This window comes from Denticeps clupeoides, chromosome 20 (assembly GCF_900700375.1).
Source record: "Denticeps clupeoides chromosome 20, fDenClu1.1, whole genome shotgun sequence".
In the NCBI taxonomy this organism is placed as follows: domain Eukaryota; kingdom Metazoa; phylum Chordata; class Actinopteri; order Clupeiformes; family Denticipitidae; genus Denticeps; species Denticeps clupeoides.
The window spans coordinates 11,830,728-11,836,727 of record NC_041726.1 but is presented as its reverse complement, the minus strand read 5'-3'; the positions used below and the strand labels follow the sequence as shown (position 1 = coordinate 11,836,727).

Here is a 6,000-nt window from a genome sequence, read left to right as displayed (position 1 = left end):
GGTTGGCGGCAAGAGTTGGTCGTCCGATAGTGTGTCAGGAATACCTTGTATAAAATTAATATTCCTAATTTTTAACAACTCGTCATAAAGAGGTTGCCAGCAGTCGTAAATGTAGACAATGTTTTCAATCGTTGTAGATATTAAGCGGTCGGCATCGGCTATTAATGCTTTCACAAAAAACGTTTTTCCAGAGTTTGACGGTCCGCTTACTATACACGAGAACGGATGTTGCAATCTGAGATCGAATCCTGAGATGATACACATAAATTTTATTGTAGAAAATAACACACATGCATATAATAGCATAAAAATACAAATATAAATATACAAATGTCACAGACATATTGAAAAAATCACACATATGCAAATAATACAAACATCCATATATACAATATATTACAAACATGTTGAAAATCACACAGATACAAATAATAGAAAACTGTACATATATACAGATGTTACAGACATAATGATTATTTACATATTTACCTGTGACATCTCTCAAAGTCATCTTGTGTCAATACCCATAGGGGAGCGTCGTAAAGTCTGGGAGCAGGATTCGTTTGTTGTACACAACTTTGAACCTTTTGACATCTGATTTGTTATGTAATGTGAGGTGTCTTTTATTCCTGGTAATTGTGTCTGTGCGTGTTAAAACATGTTGCGACCGGTCTCTATCTATTACATAGCTGTTAACCAAATCAACCAGAGAGCGTAGATTTACAGCTTTTGAATTTTCAGCATTGAGAGTGATACCCTTGGCTTTCATGGATGTCTTACCGTTAGCGGTGATGTAACCATATGTTTTCGGACCGCCTGAACAAAATTCTGTAATGTAATCCCCGGGGCCTACCTCGTCAGTAAGATCGCCCAGATATGGACCTAGGGGTGGTTCCCAGTCACCATCTTTTGAGACAAAGATTAGACTGTCTGTGTCGCTGTACAACAGTCGATCACCCAATTTCTCCATCACAGAATATAATTCTAGGCGTGCATGAGCAGTTGTAAACGCTCCAAGAAACACATTAATGTCACGCATTTGAGCGCCATAACCGTCTGCATAACGCCACTGAACCAACGCCACTTCGTCCGAGACAAATGCAAAATGTGTGATTTCATGACCGCCCCCAAAAATGTAGCGCGCAAAGTCGTCAGGATCTTTCAACAACTCTGTGAATGGAAGGTTTTCCCGCATTGAAAATCGGCCCCAAAGTGAATTCAATAGGAGTTTGTTCATATTTCTCCTTGCAGGGTTTGAACAGATTTTTTCAGGATTCAGACGGATACCCTGTTTTTGAAAATAATCTTCGATGTAGGCATGCTTTTCAGCATCCGTCACAACCCCCGGCGGGTACCCACTGGCTTCCTGCTTGTATTGTAGAAACGTTTTCACATAATCTGCAAACAACGTTTCTGATCTTTGTTCAAAATGCCACACTTCATGAATCTCAGCCAAAACATAACCCATCTGTACAGCTTTCAACAATTCAATGCTAACCCAACAACCCGAAAGAGATCTCTCGCCGTCAGTATGAGTACATGGTGACGCTTGATTCTCAAGATGACAACATGTTCTACAAAGCGGGAACATTAGTTTGCCGCCGCATCGGTAAGGCAACACTGGGTGTAAGAGACCACGTGGCGGGTACACCGTTGCTTTAATCAACCCATAGTAATTTTCGAGACTATCAAAGTCTTTCAAAATGATCTGTGGGTGACCGATCGGATATTCCTTTGATGATTGACAAAACGGGTAGAGACTGGTGAAATCAAAGTAACGAATTTTTTCACCGTCCGATGTTTTGTGATAGAGTTTGTACGCGTTCGTTCGACCGCCAAAGAGGCTGTCTCTCGGCTTTAGACGACTGGGATGTGTATATGTTGACATGAACTCTATGACTGATGGATCGACCTGTTTTAAACGACGCCACTGGCACTCCCACATAACTTCGACTTTTAAGCCGTACACCTTGGTGAGGGTTTCGATCTTATCATCAAAACGCCTTCTTAAAACACTGTACGGGAGCCTTGACAAAGGATGAGTTTGGGTGGGTGTGTATTTACAATCATGTCCGTGATGCATACACCCATTAAATTCTAAACCGTATTTACGACCATTTTTTTCATAATAGCCGTCAAGACAGTATTTCCCAACCACAACCTCACCCTCTGTCAGAGCATGTTGGATGTTCACATGCCTGGTTGTTTTGACATATTCCAGCCATTCGATGCTAATGTCTGAAAATGCCTTGTTTTGGCTTGTGTACGCGTTGTTATGTGTAAGAGCGAGTGTATCACGTGGTAGGTAGTGTGTTTTGTACACAGCCATGCAGCACGATGCCAACGTGGTTTGACCAAAAGGGTCTAGACCCGTGCATTCTATGAACTCATCACGGTATTTCAGACACGCCTCTCTTAACAGCACGACGTCGTTTCGACCGTAGAAACGGAGTTCCTTCTGAAAATCAAAAACACTGCACGCTGATTCGTTGTACCAGTCATCAAATTCACGTCTGCCAGCATTTGACATGTTGTCATATCCGTAAAAGGTCTTATCCGGATATGGGCCTATGTAATGGTTGTTTGAGCGTGTGTTAAACTTGTGTGGGAAATAACCCTTTTCTGTGGTGGTGAGATTTAACGCAGCTGTTGTTTTTGCCAGACTCATCGGTAGAAAAGAATAGCTGTCGATAAAACGCTGTTTAAAACATGCATCAAACATGAATATCAGACGGCATCCAGTCATTGTCACATCTAGTTTGATCCCGTTTTTGGAATAATATTCCAAAAGTATGAAATTGTCAAACCCTGCAGCGTTGTGTGCTAAAAATGTGAAACCGTTGAACCTTGGTCGACGGAGCCAATTCACAAATTCACGCACACACCCGTCACCCTCAGCCGTGAACTCCACACCTGTAAATGTAATTGCGCAAACAAAATTTGCATGATGTTTGCCGTTCTCGAAATTCATGCTTAGCGTCTGGAATCAGTTCTTCACGACAATGAACACAGTGTGGTGTCGGACACGTGTGTGGTTTGGGTTTTTTAACACTAACGTGGTAACGCCTGTTACAATTCTTACAAAATTTTGTAAGATCACAATTTGACGCTACCACGCTAGGATCGCTCTTCATAGGACGGGGCTGTTTATGTTTGTCAAAACAAAAATCAGACTTGCAAAACCTCCCACAAGACGAGCAATATCTCGAACCTGTGACCCTTGAAGGGCAGCCGGGGTCGTTACAAACATCACACCTGTATTTGCAACCATGGTCTCGGAACGAAGTGTAACCGGCATAGCAGAATTCACAGACATATGGCACCCCCATGAACGCCTTGAGGTTTAATATTCCATAGTAATGGCTGTCGTGTATGTATAAAAAGACTGTTTTTGCATGCGGTACAGTGCTAGTTTGAAATTTCTGCAACACCCCTACGTCTGATCTGTAAAAGATCACAATCTTGATGTCCAATAAGCTCTCAAATTTTGGAACATCATTAAAGCCGACTTTATGGTGAATAGGTAGACCGCACCGTGTCTGAAATGTGGCAGCCAATTTTTCTAAATAAGCTGTTGGTTTCTCAGGGTTTACAAAATTTGCCAGGCATATCGCGAAGCACAAATGGTTTGTAACATTAACGGGGCAGAATAGATTCATCCTGTTCTTGCTTATTATCTGATCATGAGCCAAATCACGCAATTTACGTCGCGCGCCCCCATCACGACCTCTAGCGATTGAAACAGTCAGGTGTAGTGTCTCATCGCACATAATTTTTTTATTGCTTTGGATTATTTTTTCGATGGCGTCCATCAGAATTTCATACGAATGGTTATTCGCGGGTGAAAGGATCGCATTAACATCTGAAACCAGGGTATCGCCACTCAGTGTGACGTCGAAAACACCACTCTGTCCGACCAGTGTGTGTGAGAATTTTACGATATCTTTGAATACATCGTGGATGTGTGAAATATATGATGTTATGTCGCTGCTCGAAACGGATCTGAAATTAATATCACGACGCAGTACCACCCCATTGAACCGTGGTTTAGGTGTAACATGGTAACCGTTTATCACACCACCCCTTATAGACAATTCTTCTAAGGATACTGGATCAGATTCAGCACCACAAACATTTTGAATTTGATGTAAAACATTATTAAACATCTCAATTTCCCCCCATGTCTCGATGTTTAACATTTCGTGTAGTGTTTTATTAAAATCTTCCACAGCATCACCACCAATACATTGACGTTTAGACGACTCCATTATGGCTGACAACAAGTTTTAAAACACCCTTACACACGTGAAATGCCACTTAAACGCAACAAAACCGCTGATAATGATGACCAATCGACACGCTTCAGATCTGATGTATGTTCTACAGCTTTGGCTATAATCCCTACAGTCCTAATCAACTTTTCTTGCAAGTCATACACCTTAACAACGTTATCTAATACCTGTTTAAGGCACACACAGCATTCAGAATGATTAGAAAACCGCCGGTACCTCTGTGGGTCGATGTGGTTTGGTTCTGTTTGCGTGGCAAAATCTACCGCATCCCACGCTTTGTAATCCGTGTTGGTCCAATCGGCGACAAAGTCGAGATCAACGTTTACGGGCTTTCTACCTGTAACAAAATCACACGATGTTAAAATTAATATTTTATTAAAATAACGATTGCGTTAAAACATGTAAATACACACCTTCTGGCTTTTCCGGGAGCTTGAAATCTGTTTTCGTCTTCTTTCCTGATAGTTTTATCAAACCTGATTGTCAATATTTTATTAAAATAATAATAAATTGTGTTAAAACATATGTAATACATACCTTGCGGCTTTTTCACCATACGCTTTTGTGACTTTTCCACGCACAGATCTACCACGGGAGCCAGATGTTTTCGCTTGCGTGTCGCTTTCCGACCTGACGGCTTGTCGACCCCTGTATTATCAACGCCTGGCTCAGGAATGGTGGCCACCAGTTGTCTGATGGTTGCTGTACAGAACGAGAGATATTACAATCACAAACATATGATGAAAAATTCATAAAACCGTATTAGATAGTCATAAATATATTACCTAAACTGTCGGCAGAGCATCCAACATCAGCGGTTACAACATTGGAGTTTGGATAATGTTCTGCTATTAGAAATGCATACACGGTCAAAAACACACACTCACAACTATGTAGTGATATTATTATTATTAGTAGGATCTGTGGTTTTTACAATTACCTTGGTATGAAATTTGTGGTTCAGAATCACCCGCACCAAAACCCTCGGTCCATAGACTTTCGAACCCCGGTGTTTCAAAACACGCCAGGTTTAATGGTCCTTCGAGTGGTTCTGCAGAAAAGTCACACCTATTAACAAATAAATAAATAAACACACACATACGTTGTAACAAGACTTATAGTTTATGTGTTATGAAAAACTTACTGAGAGTTCATCGTCGGTGATGGTCCTTGTGATGTCGATCAGTCGAATGAAAGACCTAAAGGGTCTCTCTTGTTATATAGGCCTCTGTGTGTGTGTGTGTGTGTGTGTGTGTGTGTGTGTGTGTGTGTGTGTGTGACATTGTAAGGTCACATGTTGATTCAGTGTTTGCGAGAATGGTGGAACCAGATGACTCTAGTTGTAAACAAATGGTACGATTAGGGTGTTAAAGATTGTTAGAGGATGTGCAAGGATCTGCGTGTGGGTGTGGGTCAGGGAAATCATAAAACGGTTTCATTTATTTTAGCAGTAGGGGTATGAAATTAACTTTTGTTTGAAGGCAAAATAGTTTTTCTTTAACTAGAAAACAGTTTTAAAACATATATCATTTAAACAAGGTTTCTGTTTTAAAAGAAAGTTCTAAGGGTGTGTGACATTTGTAAGGTCACACGTTGATTCAGTGTTTGCGGGAATGGTGGAACTAGATGGCTCTCGTTGTAAACAAATGGCACGATTAGGTGTTAAAGATTTGTTAGAGGATGTGCTAGGGTCTGCGTGTGTGTGTGG

At 41.0% G+C, this 6,000-nt stretch overlaps 1 long non-coding RNA gene across 1 annotated transcript; it reads right to left on the bottom strand.

Moving 5' to 3' along the window:
• Positions 1-5,077: 5,077 nt before the first annotated feature.
• Positions 5,078-5,475, bottom strand: LOC114770138 (uncharacterized). The gene is made up of 3 exons (XR_003743316.1): positions 5,437-5,475; positions 5,233-5,343; positions 5,078-5,140 (listed from the first exon to the last, which is right to left on the bottom strand). It is a non-coding gene; the product is annotated as an uncharacterized LOC114770138 (long non-coding RNA).
• Between the last annotated feature and the right edge of the window lie 525 nt (positions 5,476-6,000).